Genomic DNA, 25,716 nt, shown 5'->3' with positions numbered 1-25,716 from the left:
AAAAATGAAGTGGGCTGTAGAATTTTCATGTGATGATTTCAAACTAGTGAGAACCTGCAAAATTTCTTCGTTTTTCCTATGGCACACGGGACTGATACAATTTTTTCTATTAATTTATGGCTCACCCTCTGCGGCCGGAATCACACAGGGTTTGGGATTCCCAAAAGTGTTGTGCAGGGCTGAGAGCCCTGGGTTACTGTGCTACTGTTTTTAAAGGAAAGCCATAGACAGCTTTGGATGGCTCCCACTCCCAGTCAGAGGAGACAGATGCAGACCAGGGCAGGCATATGGGGCAGGACAGAGCTGAGGATGCTGTGCTGARCTGGCCAGCTCAGGGGATGAATGAAACCTGAGCTGTTGTTGAGCAGGAAAGGAATGAAAGCAATATTTTCCATTAACTTAACATTTTTTAAGATTAAAGAACTATTTTCTGTCAACAGCAGCATTAACCAGCTATATACCCTGTGCCTTTATTTGTAGGCCACAGTTTCCATCTCAACTTAATTAGCATTAGTGTGCTCCCKAATCAYCTCAYAYCAAAAGCCCTCTGCCTACAGTCACSSRTAGCTGGATATTACAGAAGTTTCCTTTGTGATGCTGGACACGACAAAACACAAAAAAAAGTATGAAGCCCTTATTTCCCCTAGCAACAGGTGCCTGTGTCAGCAGCAGCCTGGTGTGTGGGTAGGGATGTGATTTCTGTAAATCACACCTGGATGTAAGTTGAACCCACGAAAAAACCGCATTCAAACAGTTCAGGCAGWGCATTTTAAAGGTATTTAGTGAAATCCCTCTGTGCTGTGCCTTGGTGCTGTGCTGGAGCAGGAACACCGGCACAGGGGCTGCCAGGATGATTTTGGGACTCAGTGCTTTCTCCTTCAGTGACACCCCCGTGTGGCATCACCAGAGAGCTCTTGGAAGATGCACGGGAAATGCCTTTGAATTCCTCTAGATGGCACAGCACCTTGACAAATCTGGGAACGCACATGCTTGGCGGGCGGTGAGAGACATGCAGCCTCCTTTCCTTTCCAGAGGATGACTTTTCCTGCTGAATTGCGGTTATTTGTTCTAATTCCGCTGTTAGGATGGAGCTTCTTGAGGCAAGGCAGGCTTCTGTGCCCAAAATCTTCGTGCTGTCAGCTCTGTGCCCTCATGCAGGGATGGGGCACATCCCACTGGAGGTTGTGCCTGGTGTGACATTTGGAAAAGATGAAAATTTTGKGTGGTGTCTTATTCTCACTCTGCAGCTGTACTGAGAATGCAGCAAAGAGCTGCTGTTCCATCAAACGCCTTGCTCTCTAGTATGGACAAGTTTTTTCAGGAGAAAACAGATTTCATGAAGCCACTAAGTGGCATTGCTGTCCTGTAAGAGACCTGAGAGAGAGACACTGAGCCAGGCTGCTCCTTGAGTTCCTGGAGCAAAGGAGTCACAYTAAGGACATCCAGCTTTCAGCAACATGACCTCTCCGATGCCAAATGCATTGCACTGCTTTGCTCGTCTGTTGAGCCTCATCTCTTTTTTTTTTCTGAAGCTTCTGTCTCATTTTTAGGAGTGGGCCACCAATTGTCTCAGTTCTTACCCTTCTCTTGAGGGCAGAAGAGCTGTGGGATTTTTACAACCACTGAGCTGAGGATGGATCCTGATGCCAAAATTTCTTGGCTTTATTAATAACCCTGTCTGGCACCTCTGCTGCTCAACCCCAGTGAGCAAGCAGCTTCTTTTATCTCCTAGAAAARTTCTGGCGACTGGTCCTAATTAAACAGTCAGCAATTTGCCCCCAGCAAACTCYCCTGCCAGGCTCTCTGCCTTCCCAAATACTTTGTTTACAGTTAAAACCACAGTAATCTGGGGGAAGGATCTTTCCATACAGCAAATGGACTAAATTATACCCACACTGATAGAGGGCACAGGAGATTTACAGAAGGCTGATCAAATTGAGATATGCACCAAAGGGGAAAGTGCATTTCCCTCGACCACACAGCACTCATGGAAAGATAATGAATATGCAAACGACTCCTGACATGCACAGAAAGCTGTGGGCCCCAGTTGCACTGGTTGGACTCAAGAAGCCTTTTCCTCCCAAAGTCACCTTGGCCMCTTTGCTGGTCTGGGAATGGGCATAAATAAAAATGAGCCAAGTGTTCTTCACCAAGGCTACTGCTGTTCTTTAACGTGCAAAATGTTATAGATCATTTCCAGAACACCCTGTTAGAAGCACATGGGGGACCTCAATGCGGGGTATTTTTAAATGTAGTATTTCTCAAAGCACAATGGATCTGGAATAAAAACCAAGCAGAGGTGRTTAATTTGTGATTGAGCTGGCTTCCTTGTGAGTGGCAGCTTGTTAAGAGACTCTTGATGTGTGAGCTGAAGTGTGAGMCAAGATCATCATGCTGATTGTTTCTGGTTTACTCTGTTTGCTTATTTTGCACTATATGTGCTGCTATACAAGTACAGAGAAAATAAATAAATTCATGATMGGCAGGAGAAGAGTGACTAACCAAAGTCTGTCTGCTTTGAGTGGTTTGCAGTGTTTGAAGACTATAAGTTTTACTGCACATGATCCTCTGACTCAAAATCATCTTACCATTTGTGCTTACAGCTTGTAAGCTAAAACAGAGTCATGCATTTTCCTGTATGGTCTGCTGCTGTCTGGTTGTAGAGAGCCCCATCTGCTGTAGCTTTTTTCCTTACACCACATAATGATGGTGTATTAGCAATCAGAAAGCAGCTATGAGCTGTCATTCCAGGCACCACCTGTTTTCAATCATGTATGGGGAGATTTTATATAAAGTGAATAATTTAAATGCTCATCTTCTTGTGCACTGCAGCCCCCAAGGTCCTTTCTCCTTGACCTTCTTTCTCAGCGTGGCTAAAAAAAGAAAAATCTTACAGTATTTAAAGGGCTCTTAAAAAGAGGGGAGTACCTTTTACACGGGCAGATAATGTTAGAATAAGGCAGAACAGTCTTAAACTAAAAGAGGAGAGATTTWGATCTGATATTAGGAAGAAATTCTTTACTGTGAGGGTGGGGAGGCCCTGGCACAGGTTTCCCAGAGAAGCTGTGGATCCCCATCCCTGGAAGTGTCCAAAGCCAGGCTGGATGGGGCTTTGAGTCTAGCYTGGTCTAGTGGATCTGGACTTTCTCTGATTGCATGATTTCTGCTTCAGGACTTTCAGCAAAATTGCATCAGCCCCAGTAGCAGCAGAAAGATTTTTGAGGAAAAGCACACGTGTTTGCACAGTTTCACCCTGTCATCCTGCTGTTGCGTGTGCTCCTGCTTTCTCTACACCAACCCCAGTAATTCTGGGAAGCAAGGAACAGCGTGGCTTCACTTGCAGGATCTGTTTTGCATCCCTGATAGCCCAGGTTTGATGCACAGAGTTGGTCCCAGAGCTTTGGAGGGCTCAGCCCACTGCCTCTCGGGGTTACTGAAAGGACTCGGGGCTTTGAAAACAACACTGCTGGCAGAAAGCTTTGCCCCTGTTATTGCTGTAAGCAGAGCTCTCATCACCCAGGCAGGCCAGCAAACCCTGAACCWGCCCACTCTGCTGAGTGAACAGATGGTTTCAAGCCTCATTTGCCCCTGCTTGCCAGTCTTCCACCAGGCATAGCTCAGAGCTGTTGTTCAGCTGGGACTCRGTGGTTCTATTCAGAGAGGAGCTGAGCACAGACACAGTGCTGTGTGTCCCCTCTGTCCCACCCTGAGAGCATCAYGAGAGCTCTGTACCTGTCAGGGTTAAATCATTAATGCCATTGACCTGGCAGGGAAGTCACTAACGTGTGTAAAAACAGCAGTGGAAAGGAAAACAAGGTGGACAGCTGTGTGCTGCTTTGGCACAACTTTGGCAGCAAAGAAAGTGATGCTAAACTGCTGAAAATGTTACTCAGTAGCAAAACAGTTGTGATGGAGACACTCTATTTTGTGTGTTGTCTCATTCTTGCCTGGTCTTTAGTAGTGTCATAATAAAATGGATGAATAACTAAAACCGATACACATTTATGGTTTCAATCCAATGCTAATTCTAGCAGCAACAGTCTATTGTACCTGAGAGGAAAGGGGTGAAAAAAACCCAACCCTGGCTACAGACTAAGTATCTCCTCTGTAAAGGTAATTAACAGCTGGTCTCCATGGAACCTTTATCACAAAATCAATAGAAGTCAGTTTTAATTTGTCTTGTTCTTCTTTACTTTGTGCTTCTTTCGCTGTTTATAAAAATGTTTGTGGGTTCGGCTGTTGCACTGTCACTGGAAAACTGGGGCTGAGAGGGTGGTGTCAACTGAGTGCATGAAATCARGTAAATTTGCTTTGTTCAGAGAGGTTTTGTCAAATCTTCCTTTCGGGGTTGCACCTATCTTCACTTTCCTGAGCTTTCTATGTCAAGCTGTCATTTTTATCTTTCTTGTGCCATCACAGAAATCATATCAGAATTCTGACTTTCCATYGATTCTGAGATCAATAATACAACATGAGACTTCCTTTTTTTCTTGCAAGACTGCGGCAGCTGCTCTCTAAAACACAGGAAGATATAGAAATAAAACCAGTGTCAAAGTGGAAGATGGAGCTGTTTCTGTAGTTGTACACACAGCCAAGGCTCCCTCTAGGACAATCTGGAAAGGCTTTAGAAACCTGAAGTGACGCGGTCAGCATGACTTGTAGCTCTCTTTTCAGAGATCTTCTAAAGAAAATAAGACTGTGTCAGCTTGCACTAAGTCCACAGAGGACTCAGAAATGAAATCTGGCTTCTCACAGCAGTCCTGATCAGCTAATGATCTGGATTTCCCTTCTCTCTAACCTTTCCTTGCCTCTTATAATTCTCATTCACTCTGACCTTCAGAGCCGCAATAAGAAGGGACTTGAAAGCAGAGTATGATCCCTTATCTGTTGGCTGCATCCCAAGAGAGCAGARCTGCCTGGGAACACAGGCTTTATGGGGCACCAGGGTGTTAAATATTTATTCTATAGTGTGCAACCTACTCACCATAAAGGCTGTCTTTCCTTCCTGGCCTCCTTTCCACTCGTTTTTTCACCCCTAATAAACCTGCTTAGCTGCAAACAGGAGAACCAGGACTTAAAGCAAGCCCTGCTGCTCCACTGTTATTGGCAGGGAACAAACTGTTGTCAATAAAAAGCAGAAGGATATCAGGAGGACTTTTTTGTCTCACACACAGTGTACAGTGCCCTGGATTTTTTTTTCCTATGGATTCTGTATCGGTTTTTCCCCTTAGCGTTTGTAACAAAATGGGGAAATGAGATTAAAAATTCAATACTGAATGCAAACAGGCCATTTAGGTTCTACTGTGCTCAGTAGTGCTCCATGTTTACTTTACCGATATAACCTTTCCAGACATTTAGCCCCTTCTAGTATGACAAATAAATTTTATCTTTAAAATAGAAGCCTTACATCACTGCATACGTAATAGGCCTGAAAACACAGACACTTTCTAGGCACCATAAATAACAAATAGCCCTTTATAGGTGCTGAGCTGCGTGTCAGGTATGAGCTTTCGTACGCACAGGAAGACAAGGAGTGAGGTGAAGAGTGAGAACAGGCTGACCCAAACCCCATCTGTAAAAGCACCAAGGACTGTGAGGAAATGGGAATTCTCTAAAGGAAATGTAATTTTGGTTTGTTTTTTTTTTTAACTTTCAGACACTTTTTGATTTCTGTAATCAAAATAACTAAAAAAATAAATCATTGTATCATAAAAACACAGGAAGTAAATGCACCCATTTCTAGAGTTACTGCTAGATTCCGGAAGAAAAAAGTAGCAGCTAATCCAAACTAAGCATGAATAAGGATTTCTGGTTCAAGGTCCAAGCTGCCACTRTACTGGGGAGCACTTGGGAATGGAAGCTGGGACTGAGACTCAGTGGGGAAAAATGAGTGATCTCCTTTTATAAACTACCCTCGATCTCAGGAGTTTTCATCCCAGCACTGTCAGGGAGTTTCATTTTAAGAAATAGAAAATATCAACAAAGTAAGCCCTTCCCCTTCCAAAGTTAAAAATAAACAGTTTCGTGTAGCCAAATTGTCACAATGCAAAAATTAATTGAAATTAATATTTCACTTTCATCTCCATAAATTRCGGTGTATTTTTTATAAATTCATCTCCAAGMATGCAATTTCTGCAAGATCTGAAGRCTTTTCTGTACTCTTGGATGATTATTTAGCTCCTGTTAGTATGCAAATGTCATGTTTCTTGCAGCATTAGTGGCACAATGCTAGAACAGTCACCACCCTCTGTTTCATACTGCAAATATCTTTGGCTGATCAGGTGGCTTCTGAATGTGCTCAGAGTAGAGCTGATTTTACTCAATTTGCTGGCCAAACTGGCAAATGACTGTTGAGATGGAAGAATATTAGCAAGAAATGGAGCCTAACAAAAAAAAAAAAAGACTGATCATAGTGATCTGCAGATCTAACACACAAAGAAGATTCTTTTCTTTATTTATTCTTACTTGCTATGATAGGGTAGCTGATCTCTACACATTAACGGTATGAAGTAATAGAACTAATTTTCATGTTATGGAAAGGATCTCTTATCTTCTCTCTCTCTACTCTTTTCCTAGTGCAATRCTCATYTGTGTCCCATTTCAAGCCAAGCTCWAAGAAGCAGATGCTCCTTTGGAAGAGATAGGCTCTTTATTCTTMCAATTTAGTGAGTTATGCAGAAAGAGATTTTGGATTTTCAGTGTGTAGCTTCTGGCTTATCTGTTAATTCAGCACATCTGTGGTGGATACCTGGGCCAGAATCAGMCATGCTGTGTAGAATTGAATATGTTTTGATATGAAGTTTGCACTTTGATTAATTCCACTCATGGTTTTGAATCCTCTTGCCTTAAACACCAGGCATGAGATGAGACTGAATGTTGGTAAAGGACAAGATACWATTGTAGCTGTTACTTTTATAGCAACTGCTAAGTGAATTATAAAAGCAATGTGAAATCAGATGGAACAGCAGAAAAGGCAAAACACATTTTTATCTATTGGCTCCCTTTCCAGATTTTCGAAGGATAACTTTAAAAGCCACCTTTAGTTACTGCTGGTGTACAGCGGTTTGTGTGGGTGCCTAGGGGAYTCCTGTTAAGGCAAAAATTCATTTGGTTAAACAGTTTCCTCTGGCTATGAGACTCTTTTATTTTAAACTAGTTTGGCTGGAATGAATTAAGTCTAATTTTGAAGGAACTATCAATTGTAAATGAGATTTTAAAATGCCAGAACCACATGTAAACTCTCAATCCAGTTTAAGTTCATTTAGCTGGTTCCTGTTTGAAGAGCTACAGAATCAAGGATCATGCAACCACATCTTAGGAATCAGTCTGACAAAAAAAAAAATTCCTGCAGCAAGTAATAGAGATAGTGAAAGAAGGCATATTATTTTTTCTTTTCTTTGCGTCATTGTTTGAATACTGAAATACTAACTATCTCTGGGAAATTGAAGAGATTTTAATAAAAAAGTCTTTGGCAAAGGTCTTCTTGTCAGCAAAATTCACAGTTTCCAGTTTCAAAATGAAATTTTATTAACATGCTATATTTTAAAATTTTGACTAATCTCAGGAAGCATCAAGAGACTCCCACTTTCATGAATGAAGAAAACTGCTCAGAAGCATGGAAAATAACAGACTTCCATTAAAAGTTGTTAGGAAGATTTAAGGAGCAAGGAAGAGGGAAATTGCAGCACATTGCATGCAGTTACAATCCTGAATGTCACAAAGAGTACTTTTGGAAACTAAAAATATTCTCAGGTTAGAAACTCATTTCAATTTTCTCTCCTAATGCTCTTCCTGACAGCGTAAATGCATGAAATGGTGACAGATTGGGCACTTGAGCGGGATTTTGCAATGTCTAGGAGATGGCTCTGCCTGGTTCCACCCACTTTGACATGCTCTGGGAATCCCTGAAGCAGCTTTCACCGTTTGGCTTCAGGCTTTTTTCTGCCTCTCTAAACAAACAGAGAGGGGCTGCCCTTGCAGCAGGAGATGGAGGGAATGACAAACATGGGGTGACAGCCTTGCTCCAAAGCGGAGGTGATCCTGAAGCCCTCGGGGCTTTGGCAGGAATAACCAAGCAAATGTGCAGGCTTTCCCTCTGCTGTCTGCTGTGACTCCTCCACATCTCCCTGGGACAGAACCATCCARCAAAAACCTTTCTTCTCTCTTCATGAAGTCATTATTGAATGTATCTCACACTTTGGCTTGAGAAATGCTGAAATGCTTGCAGAACATAGAAGTTCTTGGAAGTATCGTGTTGCTGGGCTGGGATGTTGCTAAATCAGAATAGGGAATGTTTCAATTTCTGGCATTTTGTTTATCAGTAACCCTCAATGCACGATAAAAATGAATACCTGCCTGCTCTTCTGGTTGTGTTCTCTTCTGGTTCTGCTCTCTCTAGTGCATGGCCAGCCAATCCTGGTACTTCCCAGTTTGGGTGGATGACAGCTCAKAGGTGAGGACCCACGTGTTGTCCTTATTTCTGCTTTGTGGGATGGGGAAAGGAACAGAGAGGGAGTTGTGAAATGCAGCTAATTTGGGATGCTACRTGCAGCTGGCTTGATGCATTGCCCTTGCTTTGGAGCTCCAAAGTTACATCTCGGTGGTGAAGGGAGAGGCAGAAAAGCCACCAAGCTTTTCCAAGCTGGCACAGGACTGTGGGTCCCTCATTGCTCTAACAGTAACAGACTGGTTCCAGATACTCCAAGTSCCATTGGCAGCAAACTTGAATTCTTTCCTCTCAATACAAGTTGTGATTTCCTTGCTTCCAGGCTGTGGAAAGTGAGTGACTGTTTTTGTCAACACGGTTGTGGCCATGGTTGTGGCTGTGTCTTCTGCAGTCAGCGCCTCTCTGCTGCCCTTGAATCTGTCAGTGTTTGCCCCACTCACAGGACAGAGTTCACTCATGAAGGATATCATCCCAGTTATTTATGTGTACTTCTATTTCTCAGCACGGTGGATTTGGGGGTTATTTGGTATAAAGACCGTTTTCTTCGGGTATCTCTTGTTGTGTATAGCTCTACCTTCCCTGAATTTAAGTATTAATAAAGTACCAATTAAATTAAATATAGCCAAGTCCGTCTGCTCATCTGTGGTACAGTCTGTCTACCAAAGACTTTTTTTAACAGGTGGAAATGTCAGCCTTGGTTGATCAGTCAGAAGCATATCTTCTTTTCACCACACTGCAGTCATTGATTTGGGGGAAAACGCTGAAGGCACAAGCTCTATAGCACTTGTGGCCATTGTGTTTTACAGGGGGAAAAGGAAGCAGGCTCTGCTTGGGGCACAAGGCCTTCTGTCTATCAGGATGGACTCAGATGGATATTTAGGTAAAAATGTCATGATTTCAGTGCTCTGAAGATCAAAAGAGCAGCAGGCTGTGCACACGTCCAAAAAAACCCATCTTCTTTGAGAATTGTGTGTCAGTATCTAGATAGCTTGTTCACGGTCCAAGATGCTCCTCGTTGTGTCCGTGGTTACAGTGCTCCTTTGATGAGTGCCAGCTGATGACAGGAGCACTGACAGCTTCTCTGAAGCTCTTCCACTTCTCAAAATCCTGTAAGCTTAAGGACAATCTGAAAAATGTGGCAGTGTAGACTGCATTTAGCCTGCAAAAGGGAAGGCACTTTAGGTGGTGAGGCAAAGGCATWGAGCAGCATCAGGGGAGAACWCCAYRGTCATCACCATCATYTTCATCACCACCAGCACTCACCCTCCTCACTGCAGTGGAGCTGCATCTTTAATGGAGCAGGTGAAATAATGAAATCCACCTGTTCCTTGCTCAGAAAGTGAATCCACGCTGAAGCCCATGATGTTGCCCTGAATGAGACCGAGGTAGAGTGTTTGTGAGAGCCTCACTGAAACAGTGTTCAAATTAATGGGCACTCCTTAGCTGGATTTCAGAGCACACATGTAGTGTGAGAAGCATCCTCAGTTACTGTGACTTAAAACCTCTGCAGATAGCTAAAGTCAATTTGGCTGTGCCAGCTTGTGCCAATAAATTCTCTTCTCTGTGTGGAGACACAGGGATAAAATGCCTTGCACAYAGAGAGAGCCTGCAAGGGCACACAGGGAAATAATTGGAACTGTGGGAAGACTGTAAATAATTTCAGGAACTATTCGCTGGAAAATAGAAAATAATACCTCCAGCTCATTATTTTCAAGCATGCTGGCCTGTGGAAAGAAGGGATATTTTTCTTTGATGTCCTCTGGAAGTACTGTTACACCCACCACACGCACTGCAAGTATTAGAGTAAATATTTGAGGGAGTCGCTTAAAACTGGAGAACTGGARGTTTTTCTATATACTCTTTCTCCTTTATCTGGAGCTAACATACATATTTCCAAAATTCAGATATTGATAACTAAATAACTGTCTGACATCTTATCATTTTTTACTGGGGAAAAGTCAAGTCACTTTGCATGGAAACTGCTAAGTAATACTGTTCAGAAGGAAACCCAGTCCATATTTCACTCAAGGCAGTGTCTATTTTGGGTTGTCATGTTGGCTAAGGATATCCTAACACACCCACTCCACCCAACCAGARGCTACATCCTTGTGAGAGTTTTACCACATAAAACACCTGCTGAAGCTRAAAAATATTTGCATGAATTTCTGGGAATCTGCAGGGCTTTCTGGGACTGGCTCAAAACTCATCCCAGTTACTACGAGGGACATGCACACAGGGATGAATGAGCAGTTTGGGATCACAGAGCCTGATTTGGGATAGCTGTCAGGGAAAAGGATGTTCTGTGCTTTTGCTAGCACTGCCAGCATTGAGTCTACAGGAAGAGCTACATCCCCTAACATGGCCAAATTAATCATGCATTCAGTGTGATAGGCTCCTGAACGCCAGTGGATGAAAACCAGAGTAACTTGGAGCCAGAACAGATTCCAGCAGGGAGAACCACGAGATCAGCAAGGATTTGCTCCCTTGTCCATGGCTGTGCAGGCACAGCTTGGTCCTGATCCCGGTCACTGGCACGCTGAACACACCTCATAAGGATTTCTTCAGCTTCCCAACTGTCACACGTGAGTAGCATCCCACGGGGAGGAGCTGGCAGAGGAAACTGAGGCAGATGGCTTCTCAGACCCTTCCACATCCAAAGGGCTTCAAATCCTCGTGCTTCTCTGGAAATCTGTCTGCATTTCTATTCCCCAGCAGGGAATAAGGAGGAACGTGTCATCTACATTTATTCTCCCATGGCTGCGTCCCACGACTGCTAAATTCTTAGGGCAAAGCGCTTTTCTTTATCCTCCACAAAAGGGAAATGTGTGCTGAGGCTCCATCRCCAGTGTGTCTTGTTTCCAGCTTACACCTTCCCACTCATTTTCCTCCAGCCTTTCCCCTCCTTTTCCAGCTTTGCAGAAACGYTCCAAAACCTGTCTCATCTCCACACACCAAGTGCACAGCAATGCCAGGACTGGCCAGGGCTAGCAGCAGGAAATTTCAAATGCTGCACCAGATGGCTGAGAGAGTCTAGCAGCTCCTAACAGTGGGGGAGGCAGAGGAGTGACAGCCTGGCATGGCTGTAAGGAAACATTTCTTTGCTCCCCGGCACACTTGTGTCAGTGTTTGCAGAGCTGCTAAGCCATACGGTGTGCTGTAAGGAGAAACAAGCAGTGGGGAAGGGGAAGGGAAGTGAGGAGCAACCCTTCAGAYGATGGGCTGGCTTCCTGCAGACAATTTTTACTTCTCTTCATCCCATTGCCTTCCTTGCCTTAATGCTGGCTGTTGTTGAAAGCAGGGGCTTGATGAAGGGGCATTTTTGTTACCTAAAATGGGGGGTTTTGTGTGCTGTTTTTATTTTCTTAGGGGCTACTTTGAGGCTGGGTCATGTTTCTGAGTGCTAGGAAAGGGGATCTCAGACAGGAATTTTTTACCTTCTATTAGAACAGCTGCCAAAAAGGGGTAACTGATTTCACACTCTTTTTGTTCATCCTTCAAAGCCTTTAAACTGCTCTATCTCCTGCCTGTATTGATGGGGCAAAATGCAGCTTGTCCTCATTGCTTGAAAGTGACCTCAAATATATTAAAGCAGACCGTGGTGTCCTGGGGGAACTTGATCCCCACATCACAAAGCCACTGTAAAACCCTTTGTGTCAAAATAAATGGTCTCCCAGTAGACTCAGAAGCAAACACCACCATAAAATGGAAGTTATTCTTTCCTGGAGCAGAAACTGTCAATCCGACAATGCCTACAACCAGATTTCATTTATGATTCCAAGTAAACTGGCATTTAGAGCAATTGGCATGTATTTTTTTTTTAATTGGTTGTGCAATCCTGATGTGGACTGAGCACAGATTGAGCAGCATTTCAAATAAACAGGCTCTCTGCCCCATGACAAATTCACCAGAGTGACAGAGACCTGCATAATTCAACTGATGTGTTAGGGGAACTGGAGGTGTGGCCAGCTCACGGTGTGCAGCGCTGTGACAATAACATCAGCGGATCCAAGCTGAAAAGGTAAACAAAATGATGAAACCCCTTGGGATGAGCATTACCCAAAAGCTCGGGGAACCCGGGGCACTTCAGAGCAGGATCCATGCTCTGCATGTTGGAGCCCTGCTGCTGCTTGGCGCTGCTCCCACATGGCCATATTGCGGCATTACAGATCGCCCCACAAGCGGGCGGATGTCAGACCAGCGCAGCCGGGAACAACACTGTTCCCTTCCCAAAAAATCCTGCAATTCATGCTCTGCYCTTAAAGCTTGCCCCTACATCACTGCCTCCAGCATGTAAATGCCTTTTCTGTTGAGCCTCACTAGTCCAGGATTGACTTTTTACCATTCCAGCCTGCTTTGCTACCAGGATTTCTCAGCCTGGGAAACATAAGGATGCTGAGACGCCTATTCCCACAGGGAATGCCTTCAGCCCCTGACTGTGCCCTGCCAGCAAGCACACCGGCTAAGCAAGCACACTCTTGGCATGAAAATAAAATGTACTTCTCCCTGGTTGAGTGGCCAGGAAAAAACAGAGACCTGAAGCTCCACAGAAGTTGTAAAAACAAACCTCCCCTGTCCACTCTCCCATGGGTGACACAAATCTCACTGGGATCAAGAATCCTGTTCTGTTTTCTTCCTTTTCTCTAAATCTGGTGTTCAAAAACCCCGTGAAAATTTTGGACAGGCAGTGGTTTCCCTACATATCTAACAAAAAAAAAACAGTATTTGTCTATCTTGAAAGAGCTTTCTTTTCTTCATCTTTCAGCATTTTTTTCAGAGAACCAGAGAATTTAAACAGTCATTTGACAGAGGGGCTTGAATCAGACCACCTTGCAAACACAGAAGAGCTGGAGCAAATAGCACACATTCAGATTGTAAACTGGGTTAGGTTTACATTTGCATTTACTGCTGAAAACTCAGCAGTTGTCCCTAAGCCATTCATGCACAGAAGAAAAAAATGCCATCAAACACATTATTTTCTAGGGWACACTTACCAAGATTTATTTTAAAAGCAGTCTTTAAAAATGGAAACACGATAAAAATGCGAAACGCAGGATAAGGGTAAGTGAAACTTGTTTGACATTGAAAGTGTAATTATTGTTATTTACCTCTAGGTATTTATTACGTGTTTAAAAATAATTTGTTTGCTTYCCTTTAAGTCATTGCAAAAACAAACAAGGAAAATTGGTGCTACTACTGCAGTAACAAATACAAACAAATAAAGAGATCTCATCTCATTTTAGTTAGCTAAATAAAGTTTGTGGTTAATTGCTTTTCTGACAAATTTGGACCTAAGAATGATAGTGTTGGTAAAAGGAAAGAAATCATTCAGTAGGTGACTGCTGGTTGAATTATTATAATGCTTGTGGCAGCAAAAAGAGCTTATCCTGTAACGAGTATACCCAAAATATGCTGAGAAGAAAAAACACAGCCCTGAATGAGCTGCTTCCTGCTTGCATTAGAAGTTGTGGTTGTGGCAAGGTGAGCCCAGGCTTTTTGCAAATGGTCCTGTTTTGGAGAGGTTGAGGTGCAGCATCCCCAGACCCACCTGGGCATCGTGGTAAGCTGATGGTGAGCACAGAGATCTCTCTGGGAGTGCTGTGAAACCAGCACGAGTGGGGCAAGGGCAGGGAACCTTCTCCTTCTCATCCAGGCCCTGGGAGCAACCACAGCATGCTCTGGGACACTCAGGGTGGTGCTGGGCAAAAGGAATTAGAGCCATTTTATTCCATCAGAACTTTTGTATTCCCATCTCCTGCCTACCACCCTCACAGCCTGCTGTCCTGGGCTATCCTGTATCAGGATTCCTGTCTCTAACTGGGATCTGAATTTAAGCCCAGCTCCTTCTGAAGTGTGAAGAACTGATCACTGGGCTCAGTTTGCCTCACACCGTTGATGCAGTCCCCAACTGGAAACAAATCCCTTTTGTGCTGGGAGCTAACCAAAGAAAATGTGCTTCCTTTTGCTGCATGTTTCCCTTTAAAATGACTTACTCTTTCTTTCAGTGGAGTGGTTATATTTGCTGGAGCATGCAAAGGGTAAAGAACAAACATTTTCAAATTTAAAAAAACACGTATCAAGTCTTCACTGCCATTTCTTAATCAGAGACTGAGGKTGATCACATCCAAGATGGTAAGAGCAGGACTGAGCCAGAGTCAGGGATTTTCAGTGCCAGAAACACCAAGAACAAGATGGCCTTAAATTCTGTTGCTTGGCCCTATTCATGCTCATGGTGGAAGATGTTATTTTGCTTTTTGGCCCCYTGCCTATAAAAACTAAATATGCAATTTATCTTAAAAGGAAAATGGGATCAAACCAAGATATTTTTCCCTGTGGACTTCAGGATTGATARGTTTTTTCACTCTGGTGCAAAGCCAAAAAAATAGCAGACCACTGATGTGGAGCAAAAGGCTAAGTCTTGTGCTTGACAAAGTAAAAAAGTTAAAAAAAGTAATATGTTCTTTTTTGTRTTCCTTATCATGCCCTGAGATGGGAGGCTGGCAACAGGGTGTTCATTCATAGAGACTGGAGCCCCTCTTGCAGATTTCATCTGTGATTGTTTAACATCCATTGCCTTATTTTAATCTTCAACATCATGGTTTAATGCATTGTCAGTGCCAGGGTTATGGACTTCCTGCAGGTGAATGCTAGCAGTGATTTATTTTCACTTTAAAGCATGGAAAAGGAACGTTGCCTGCTAGCTTTTGGAACAAGGAAAAAAAAAAGGAAGAAGCTAGATTAGATTAAATCTAATATGACTGAAAACATTGCACAGTTTCCTTTAGAAGTCGCAGTCAGACACGTCCTTGTTGTTTCTATTTCATTTGCCCACAGTGATGTAGGGCATCACCAAACATCCTCACTTTGGGCTAAAGGAATTGAAACACAACAGAAACAACACACGAAATCACCCATTTCATTGCTCTCCCCAGTGCCCCTGAACACCCACTGGCTGGAATTATGTCAAAGTGTGGATGTCTGGCCACACCAAAGGAGGGTGAATGGCCAATAAGGGCTGCAAACATCCTGTGCAGGGGTGCAGAGGGATGGGTGGCCAAACCCCCCCACTCACTGGGTCACAAAGGCTCTGGTGGCTGCAGAAGGGGTGCCCTGGCTGTGCCTGAGCCTTCTCCATCTGCAGGGCACTGAAGATGCCTAAAGAGTGCCTCTGGCCTGGAGCTGCCCTACTGGCACAGGGTGAGCTGGGAGAGGGCAGCGGGGTGGCTGTGCTGTGAAAGGCTGGAAGGGGYCACAACAACAATCCAGGGACCTCATGATTCACATAACCAGCTTTTCTGAGATTCTCTCTACCCTTTTTTGGTACCCAGAAAGACCTATTATGGGCCAGCAGCCTTGTTTAGGCATTATTCYATTCATTTGGTTAAACATTTGGTTTGTGTCTCACTAGTTTTAAACTRGTTTGGCTGCAGAGAATTAAGTCTAATTTTGAAGGAACTATCAATTGCAAATCAGATTTAAAATGCCAGAAGCGCATGTAAACCCTCAATCCAGTTCAAGTTAATTTAGCTGGATTCAGTTTGCTCTGCTATGGCATCCAGTATCACACAACCACAGCCTAGGAATCAGTTTGGATAAAGATTAAAGAAAAATCAATTTAGGCCATTGGTGAGGATCATCTTATAAGGTATTTATGTAAAAGGCAAATTGCCAATCAAGAGGCCAGCTCTGAAATCAGCCAAGCAAACCCCAGCAGTGGCAGRGTTCTAATTGCATAGGTAAATCATGTAGTGACCTTTCGGTTTACAAGACAAACTTCATGTGCTCTTCACTAAAGATTTCCTACAACAAATRATAGAGATAGTTAAGAAGGCATATTATTTTCTCTTCCTTTTGCATCATTGTTTGAACAYTGRAATACTACCTCTGYGGGAAATTGAATAGATKTTAATAAAAAAAGWYTTTTGCAAATGTCTTCTTGWCAGCAAAATTCACAATTTCCWATTTCAAATCCAAATTTTATTAACATGCCATATTTTAAAATTTTGACKAATCTYAGGAAGCATCAARAGACTCCCACTTTCATGAATGRAGAAAACTGCTCAGAAGCATGGAAAATAAGAGACTKCCATTAAAAGTTGWTMGGAAGATTTAAGGAGCAAGGAAGAGGGAAATTRCAGYACATTGCATGCAGTTACAATCCTGAATGCCACAAAGCTCAGATCAGAAACTAAAAATATTCTCAGGTTAGAAACTCTTTTCARTTTTCTCTCCTAATGCTCTTCTTGACAGCRTAAATGCATGAAATGGTGACAGATTGGGCACTTTAGGGGGATTTTGCAATGTCTAGGAGATGGCTCTGCCTGGTTCCACCCACTTTRACAGGCTCTGGGAATCCCTGAGGCAGCTTTCACARTTTGGCTTCAGGCTTTTCTCTGCCTCTCTAAACAAACASAGTGGGGCTGCCCTTGCAGCAGGAGATGGAGGGAATGACAAACATGGGRTGTCAGCCTTGCTSCAAWGCTGAGGTGATCCTGAAGCCCTCGGGGCTTTGGCAGGAATAACCAAGCAAAGGGCTCAAGGGGACACTTGATGGAGGCAGCAGAGACTCGGAATGAGTGCAGGTGTGCAGCACAGAAAAAAGTGGGGAGAAGGGCTTGGGCAGGCAGGGACACCTGAGATAATCAGCCTGGAAGGGAGAGAAAGGATCTGGTGCTGCAGAGGARCACCATGGACAAGCAGGACATTCCTGCTGCCTGCATCTCTAAAGGTTAAAAATATTCCACTGGGTCTTCAAGCAGCAGCTGGGACTTAAACAAGAGCTGCATTCCTTTAAGTGAGGGTGGCAGGGAGGGGATGAAAGGGTGGAGGTGTTTACACTGCTCTGGAACCAAGCAGACTGTCCCAATGTGCAGGCCGTCCCTCTGCTGTGACTCCTCTTCCATGTCTCCCTGGGACAGAGCCATCTGCCTCCTCTGCCACTGGGAGAGTCTGGCTGTTAAAAACGATGCTTCTCAAAGCRTACCTAAAGGAATTTTTCTGCAGGTATTAAAATGTCACTGTGTTGCAAAATGTTCTCTRCTTCTACCACAAATTATATTGTTCMAGTAATTATAGGTCAGACTAATGTGTTGGTTTTTTCTGCTGATGCTTTTTGAGGAGTACTGCATTCCAGAACTCATAAAGTACCATATTTTTGCACTTCATATCTTTACCTTGTAAGCCAAACAGCCAATTATGAGGAYCACATGCATTTTGTCTTGTTATGARCAAAAACAGAATGTACCAAATAGCGTTGCTGATTGCAAAATGAAATGCAGTATCCCCTATGCAAAATGACAGTTCAGTTTATACAAATGAAATATGACAAAGGCAACAAATCTTGAATARCATTTAGGAACTAAGCAAGACAAAGAGGTGTGTTGTTTGCACTAAAAGCTTAATGAAATTGCCATTTCCTTCCTCTGCACAGCATGCAGACATAGCACTGAGCAATTAACTTGATATCTTTGGATTACTCCCAAACTGTATTTGACTTYGTTACACACCCACAGAGGAACGACTGCTTCTGCTTCCACTGACACCAGCAGCATGCAGCCAGATCCTAYACTCACCTCGTGGAGCACAGACAGGTCTTTCTAGGATCTTGTCTGGCTGGTGCATTCTGAAGTTATAATATTCTCCTTCTCACAAGTTACCTGCTTCATGGCTTASCCCGCCCACAGTTCTCTCTTGGCAGGAAAGGAGTGGGTCAGCTTTGCTGGGAAATGAACCTTTCAGAAGAGATGGCAACTTAGGCTTCTCTGGCTGTGGCTAATATATGGATTTTATGGAATACATGTAGGAGTCTGGGAGACAAAGATTAAAGTTCTGCTGGAGTGATGACTTGCCATACCAAATGGAAAAAACTCCATTTTCACACACTGAGATACAACATCTGTTGTCCCGAGACCAACAGGTGGTTCAGTCATCACTGACACCTGATTTGAGTCAGTCCAGATAAAAGCTGGAGGTTCTGCCARTATGTGGTAGATCCACAGGGCACAGAGTCCACCTTGGTCACCATCCCTGTGGTCAGGGAATTGTTATCTGACACAGCACGACAGAGCTGCAGCTGAGGAGCCGTGCAAACCAACTACCAAGTGGCCAGGGAGGTGAGCAAACACCAAGTCACATTCTCATCTGACACGGGCACAGCTGGGTCTCCTGCACCATAAAGYAGATTTGAGGCCCATTTGATTAATGGGGAAGACATCTGTGTTTCTGTCTGCTATTTTTACTGGCTTTGTTTTGTTCCAAAAAGTCATTAAAAGCCGTGGTTTTGCTGCCTGTCACGTGACAATAAAAATCATTCATGTCAGAGGAACATCCTGTTGCAATAAGAAGCAAAATTCAAAAAGTGGGAAAAATGAAAGCTTGTTTAGAAATATTAGGTGTTGAAAACATAGCCTACACTGTTACCCTGTGAGGGAAGCTGAGAACTGATTTGAACAATTTCAGAACYGATGGTCCCACGATACAGTTTAAAGTGCTGGCTTTGCTAAGAAATTCYATTTTTGTCTTCACAGAGGGGGAGATGTCATTAAAGCCATGGGTCTGCTTCTCCTGTGTTTAAATCAGAGGAAAACCTGATTATATTTGGACTGTCTCCTGAGCAAGAAACACTCAGAATTCTATAAAGATGGTAGACCCTGGCCCAAGAYGAGCCACAGAATACTTGTCAGTGTACTTTCAGATCATTTAGTGTTGGTGTGTTTGCAGCCTGATTTCTACTTTGTAAGAGGAAGAGTGAAGAGAGGAATGCTAGAAACTCTGAGAATACCTACTAGTATAAACATATGTTTACCAGACACAACTGTCTGGAACATYGCACATTTGTTTGAGAGCTTAAAATTCAATATTAATAAGCATGAGGAAGGAAATTCTGAGTTCACAGAAAATACAGGAATTTATATTATCTGTGCAATTAGATCCTTGGGTTAAATCCTTAGCATCAACAAGGAAGCCTGCAACTGGCCCAGAACCTCTGACTCATTTTCTAGTGCTTTCAGCCCAGAACAAAACCCAGGCTTTGCAAAGAGCACAGACCAAACCAGAGGAGCCAACTCAGGATGCCCTGGTTTCACACACAGGTAACAGGAACAGTTTGGTGCCTGCCATACAGTTCAGAGACCCTGCATGAGTTGTCCCATCYGCTGATGAGTGGGAAACCACCCTGGCATGAGTACAGGGTGGCTCAGTGTCCCAGGAGCACGAGCTGCTCGACAGGCAGTGCTAGAAACTGGATTCCCTACATTTGTACATGTCCATGCAAATATGCCTGTATTTCAGTCAGTACCAGACATTAAGACACCCAAAACTGGATTCCTCATCCACACCATGTCCCTTTTTTCTTTAAACCTATGAGCCCTTCAGGTCAGAGGGTGTCTCATACACTTGCCACCGGGTGTCATTGGAATGCGGATTGGAATAACTACTCAGAGTTGTGCTGACAGATGCTGTTGATTCTTGAAATCTTGCCATGATGCCCAAACCAAGTTTTCAGTTCCTTTCATCAAAAATACCTCTTTCCATTCTGAGAGCAAGGCAAGGCTAATCATTATCATTATCGTGTAATGGAGTGATAAAACCCAGTGACACACACGAAGCAGCTGTCACAGCTTCTCTCAGCCAGCCCATCAGCCCCGTCTATTTTTTATGACAGTTTTAATGACAGTGATGTGCTGATGTCAGGGACAGGAAGGGCTGTAGGAGGGGCAGAGCGTCACTTATGTTGTCCYGTTGCCCAAGGCGACTGAGTGTGCCCAGACCTTTGCAAGCTGCATGAAAATATATTATTTTCATGGCCCTTGTCTTGCTTAATTATCACTTCAGCAAGATAATTTCATTTCTTCCTCCCCCCTCTCCCTGCTTATTCTTTATAAAGATCTCTCTTGAAGAAGAAAAGGTCAACTATGAAAAAAGTCATAGCAAAACCCAATGCTAAATAAAGGTTAGATTATTTGGTTTGTCTCCTGTGTAAACAGCAATTGTGTTTTCTTCTTTGTGATTTACTAATGAGGGAAATGACAGAAATKACTATATTTAGATTCTGTGAAAAATTTCATTAGAAAGGGTTCTTGAGACTTAKTCTTCACCTGAACAAGCTGCTGCTTGGCAGAAGGACCTACCCCATGGTGGTAGAATGCCTCTGCTTTGCTTACAAAACTCTACACAGCTTTCATCCATGGGAATATGTCTATCTGAAAAGGTACCTGGTGCAAAGTCAAACAGAACACCTCCTGAAGTGAGTAATTGAAGGGTTAATCCAACCAAAGTGGTCAGCAACTTCTAAAGAAATATAAGCTCTGCRCTTGCTGGAAGAGGACATTAAAAATTGCTTTGACATCTGATAAATGCAAATTTTCACAGTGGACCTTATCCTCCATTTGATTCCTGGGAACRACTGCAGCTTCCAGACCTAAACTGGGTTATAGAGAATATACAGTTAAGGGGATAGAAGGTAAAAATAGAAAGRAGCTTTACTTCATATTCTGAAAACAGAGAGACATGCCTGGAAAAAAAATAAAGCTAAAATTTAGGTGTTGAACCCTTTAGGACTCCTGCTAGTTGTTTTTTTTACCCAATACACCTCCACTTTGCAGCCAGCCAGCATGTGAAACTGTGAGGTTTAGGTGTCCCTCGCCTCTCACTGTGTGAGTTAAATGGTATGACACTTACTGCAGCTGTCTTGTCACCTTCCTTTGGCTTATTGAACTGAACAGTTTGGAGCTCAGATGGTCTGTCACCGCTCCAAAATGTCTGCAAAATAAAGCCTCTCGGATAAAGGTGCTGGAAAATAATAAAGCAGACGAGAAGAACAGGGGGCTGGAGGCAAACCCTTGCAGAAACAGAGGGGGATAAAGGCAGGTTTAAGGTGTTTAAGGTGGGAGGAGGGAGGCACTGTCACTGCAGCTGCAACAGGCTGGGTGTTGTTGATGAGCACCAGAGAGCCAGACAGCGCTCACAACCAGCTCTTGCCTCTTCCTCTCTATTTGTATGCAGCACATCACCCGCTGGAGCTGGTGCAGAAAGTGACCTTACACAAGGGAAAGCGAGAGTGAGCCCAACTGCTGCGCCGCTCCCAGGCAGCCAATCCACAGCCTGKGCCTTGCTGCTAAATTAAGCAACAGGCCAGGGTCTGAAGCAGACATGGACTCAGGGCTTCATAAATCAAATTTCCCTGCAGCAATAGAAGCTTACAGGGAAAAAGCAAACAGTGCTCTTGCAAACTCATTCATGCATTTCCAGACTGGGCTGCCTTTCCTTTTTTTTTTTTTTTTTTTTTTTTTTTTTTTTTTGGCCAGTTCTGAATAGTTCAGAGCTATTAGTAAATAAATGTTGCAACAGATTTTTACTACACGATAATAGACCACTTATACTATTACTGAAATATTTACTGAAACGAAACACTATTATGTGTGCAAAACCCAAATCTCATCTGCAGGAAAACTGAAACAGAAGCAGTTTAAATATTGGATCATAATTACCCTTAATTGCAAAGGCTTTGAACTAAAAAAGAATTGAATCCTTTTACTTGCTGGGCTTGATTTAGCAATTCATTAGTCAGATTTTGCACCAGTTACAGAGCTGCTTTGGAATTCAGCTGGAGTAGCACAGCAGTGAATAATAGGCATGCTTTACAGATGTACTGCTGGTGGAATTGGRGATTTTAGGGCTCCTAAGGTTAACGTCTAGAGGTCTGCCAGCCAGGCATCACCTGAAGCTCCTCTCAAGGGAAGAATCTGAAAGCTTTTACCTTTGTGGGTAACATTTGAATGATATGTTCAGCTTATCAAGTTGCCCTGCAGGGATGCCCGACCCACTCAAAGTTCTCAGGTGGAAGAGCTTTGGTGAATCCTTTACAGACACACAGACACTTGCCTTCCAGTGGCAGTTCAATGAAAAGCAGGCAGAGCCCTGCATCCATCTGMCTGATTTCTGCAGGAAACTTTCTCACTTTTCCTGTTCAGCTACTCTGGGACATATCGTGGTGTTACTCATGCAGCAACAGAGAATGAAGTTTCATTGGTAAAGCCTYGTGCAAGTATGGAGTGAGGAATGTTGTATACCAAAGGAGTACCTGTCACAAGTTATTCACTTATATGGGACCACTCAGCCTCTCCAGGACAAACTTTTTTTCCACTTCCACAGTTTTTCATGTGTTCCCTGCTTTGTTAGTGACATCTGTGTGGTGAGATCCCTTAATGTACATTTTAATCTTTCAAACCTTGGAAAAGCCACTCTTCTTTTTGAATTAAACCTTGGACTACAATGGYTTATTGTAAGAAGGGCAGGTTTTTGTTTATAGAAAACCTGCTCTGAAACCACASTCCCCATCCTTCTGGCAGTCCTCAGGGAAAGGCTGTGCCTGTGGCCCCTCTGCTGCAGGATGAGGCCAAAAGTCATGGAGCAAGCTCCATTGAATTTTGTAAATTTTTGTGTCCTCCACAACAAGGTGATTGGGTACACACCTGGAGCATCCTCCCTGCCAGCCAGGAAGCCAAGCACARGAATTTCTCAGCAGAGTGCTGGCTGGCACTGGTAAAGCAATGAAATCCATGAAGGCTCTGATCTAACAGCTTACATCATCCCCCTGGACCCTCCAGGAGCCTGAACTTTGATCAGCATCAGCTCTCCAGAAAATACATCATCCAGCTGCATGCCCTGTATTGTACGAGCCCTCTGGGCAGCGTGAGGATCACAAAATCCATATAGGGGGACAAAAGCATCTCAGGTCACTGCCTGTTTGCTCCTGCTGAATCTTCCTCTGCACCTTTTTCTGATGTGTCCAAAATGGCTCTCCTTGCTCCTGTACCATTCAGGAAAGGAAATGTCCTGGAGGAGCCAGGCCTTAGCCAGGCCTTAGTCTGGCTGTAGATACCAAGCACATTGTTATCCTCTGTGCAAAGACAATTAAAATGAGTCAGTGAACAGCCCATGCACCACATGGGAGAGAAAAATCCACACACTGCTGACTTATACGGAAAAGCAACACGTTGGTTGCTCTATAAACACACCACATCCCTTCTGTGTGAGAGAAATCAGCTCATTTGTGAGCTGATTCCCTGCACAGTTTTTTTTTAACTTTTGAAGAGTCAGTAAGCCAAGCAGGCACACCAGGGCTCAACACATGTGAGAGGCTATGATGTATTTTCCAGAAGTGTAAACTTCTGAAAAACACACGGGCTTTAATGTTTTGTGAGATACTTCTAATGGCTGAGGATTCTTCAGAGGTTGGGTGCTGATATTTTTTATTAGTGACCCAGTTCTTCTCTTTCTGGAATATTACRAAATTCCCAGTGAGTTTCAGAAAAGGAGGTGACTTTGTCTTATCGCTCCCTAGCATGGGATGCAACTTGCACCTTCTTTTCCCTTGGATACTCTCCCTTTACACAATGCCAACTTGTGCCAGTTCAAAAACTTGCACAAAAAATGTGAACTTCAACTTTGGCCAGTGTTGAGACCCTTGTCATCYAAGATGAGTCCTGATAAACACTGTGGTGCCACTTAATGGGGGCCATGCAACAGCATGGGGCACACAGGCAGGYACAGAGTGCAAAATGTCCTGTGCCCTGCCACCAGAATGGCTCCCTTCTGTGACCAGGAGGGGACTGTCCCTGGAGATGGCATGGCTCATGTCCACACTGCTGCAACGCAGCTGAACACAGGAGGGGATGCTGCTTTCATTTCTCTAGCCTCCTCTCATCAATCTTGTAAATAAATAGGTTTYTCTCTTCAGTTCACTTTTAACTTAAGCATATGAGAGTAAAAAGAATCTGCTTCTGACTGTGCTGACTCCCTTCTTAGCAATGCCACTGAGATCAGAGGAGCATTGCCAACCATTAAGCTACAGTGAGAGCACAATGGGATCCCACTTTGATTACAGTTTTTAATAAAAAGTCTAAACTCTTTGATGGATTCTTTAATGCTTTTGGGATATTATTTTTTTCTTCTATTCCCCACCTCTATTTCAAGAGAGTAATTCAGTGCATTGGTGATATCCAATTTATTCCTCTAGATGTGAGTAATACCCTCTGTTAGCAGTATAAATTGTACCCGTTGCCCTTGGCAGAATTCTCAACAATTCTCCTGCTGCCTATTTAAGCGGTTTCATAAATAGGCACACTTCATTAATATACACTTTTTAGAAGACCAGTTGAATTTTTCCAATACATCTCTCAGCAGCCATTGAATTATTTAGCTGCTGGTGGATGTGTGCAAGCTCATGGGCAGTGATGGTGAGGAGTCACCAGTGRCTAAGGGAAGGCTCAGGATGTGCTCTGCTTTTGTGTTCTTTGGGATGTTTCCCAAGGCCACACTCCTGAGAACACAGGCAACATAGGAAGTTCTGGTCAGCAACAACTGGCTCTGACAGTGATGTTTGTTTGTGAGTCAAAAGACTCGTCAAAATCATCTGATGAGATACTGGGACAGCAAAAGGCAAACCAAGCTGAGAAAGGAAGGAACAGCAGTGGGCTCTGTGCTTAAAACCTGTCATGGCATCATAGGGAGAAAAGATCTCCTCCAAAAGGTACAGATTGAACTGTGACCTTGGATAGAAAGCTTGGCAACCCGAGACTTCCCTGGAAGCATTCTGCAGTGATGACAAATTCAGTGTTCATTTCACACACAGGTAATTAGCATAACTAAAAGTGCAGAGACTCGGTACGGGGAAGAAAAGGGAAGTAAAAGAAAAGGTTCCAGTAAATGGAACCCGTAAGAAAAATCCCAGTGCTTTAGACAGGCACAAATTTCAAAGACAAGCAAGGTAGTCACTATTTCTGCATTCAAACTAGCATAGACAACGCATGTCTGAATCTGACAGGAATGAATTAAGAAGTTCATGGCATAGATTTATCACCAGCAGAAAAGAGCCACTTTAACAACTGCACAAGGGCTCTGAGCACAATCCCACGCAGGCTCCCAACAAATGTTTTCAAGGAACTCAAAAATGGACTTGCGACACTTTCTGGTGCAAGTAAAGCAGGAATTAACTTCTCTGGTTTTCTTTTTCACTTCCTCCTCTRCCTTTTCCACTCCTTTACTACAGCTTACTGTATGTAGAATGAAGTCAACACAGAGAAACGTTCSCTTGAATGCCTGAGGCGTTGAAGATTTTTATTAAAATCACAAGAAAGATGGATTTAAGCATCACCTACTTTACTCTCTGACACCTGAGGATGGCAGTTCTGGGAAGGATGGATCACAGGAAGAAGTAGCTTTCAATCACTCAGTGAGGATTTCCAGGGCTCATTTAGAAAATCTCCCAGCAG

This window comes from Malurus melanocephalus, unplaced genomic scaffold, assembly GCF_030028575.1.
Source record: "Malurus melanocephalus ecotype Western Australia unplaced genomic scaffold, MMel_1.1 scaffold_72, whole genome shotgun sequence".
Lineage (NCBI taxonomy): Eukaryota > Metazoa > Chordata > Aves > Passeriformes > Maluridae > Malurus > Malurus melanocephalus.
Note: the sequence above shows the minus strand (reverse complement) of the source record.